This window comes from Diadema setosum, chromosome 8 (genome assembly GCF_964275005.1).
Source record: "Diadema setosum chromosome 8, eeDiaSeto1, whole genome shotgun sequence".
NCBI lineage: Eukaryota > Metazoa > Echinodermata > Echinoidea > Diadematoida > Diadematidae > Diadema > Diadema setosum.
The window spans coordinates 15,880,861-15,882,207 of NC_092692.1; positions in this window are offsets into that span (position 1 = coordinate 15,880,861).

A 1,347-nucleotide genomic window follows, 5' to 3' on the forward strand; every position below is an offset into this window, starting at 1 on the left:
TTCAATAAGGGACCACACCAACTGGTGTTACTGTGTGGTGTAAATGTTTTCACACCTTTTTTTTTCCAAAATAAGTACTTTATCGGAAAGTTCTTGATCGTTTTGTTAAAATTAAAAATCAACAAGAAAAACAGTAACCAAGTAACTAGTCAAAAAACATTTTCATACATTGAAGTGACACCAGGAGGTGTTAATTTAACACCAAAAATTAGCACCGAAAATTTAACACCAGCTCGGTGTTTCATATTTGACACCGGACTTTTTGCAGTGTACTTATACATACATAATATACTTAGCCTACTTACTTATAGTTACTTACTTAATTTTTTAGTTTTCCGGTGTAGGACAGGACCAGTTCATCGATAAGGTTGGGTTATGATCCTCTGCTGATCCTTCCAGAATACTGGTGATCGCTTGAGCGAGCTAATCTCATTCAAATAATGTCATATACACCGGCGTACCATGTCTCTGTAAAGTGTTATCCCGTAAAATAATTAATACGGATACACTGTGGCAGGGAGGTGTGTAAGCTGCTTGAGACCAAAGGACCTAATAATAATAATAATAATAGTGGCTACTTGTATAGCGCACAGGTCCACTTTTCAGTGCTCATGGCGCTTCAAAAATGAAAAAAAAAATCATATATTTACATGCATTTACATATTCAAACATTTCAACAAAGAAAAAAAATGTAGTTAGCATCATCACAATCACATGACGAAGTCGGATATGTCACTTTTTTGATGCTATAACCATTGATTAGTCACATATCACTTTCTTAAATTAATACAGTTCAAACTAATTGCCATGCATAATAGGTACGGTGCCTTCAGTATGACAGTGTTTGGTTACTTCAAGTTCAATTAAAAGTAATTCCTTATAAAAGCACTGGCATTATCTGTGTTTTATGTAGTCAAATTTCTACATTACAAGATGGCAATTCTATACATTATTGCGAGTAGTTTGCTACATAGTATGCTGTTTTTTTCTTGGGGCTTTGTGATATTTCTTGTTTATTTATTCATTTTTTTTTTCTCTCTCTCTCTCTTATGCAACCTATGCATGACGAATAGACACGCGCACGCGAACTCGTTATTTTTAGAAAATTACATCCACCCGGAAGGGATTCCTCGTCCCCGTATCTTGCAGGGTCATGGTTGGACAGCTCCAGTGCCACAGCACAGCTAGTGCTGCTGGTACATAATTGTGTGCAAAGCGTTTAGACACACGAATAACACACGGCCACGGTGGCTCAAATGTTGATTCCAGCGGAAAACTGAGAGACCAAGCAAGCATAGACAAACTAAATTTTAACCAAGAAAGGGAAATTCCATCGAAGAAGTTACG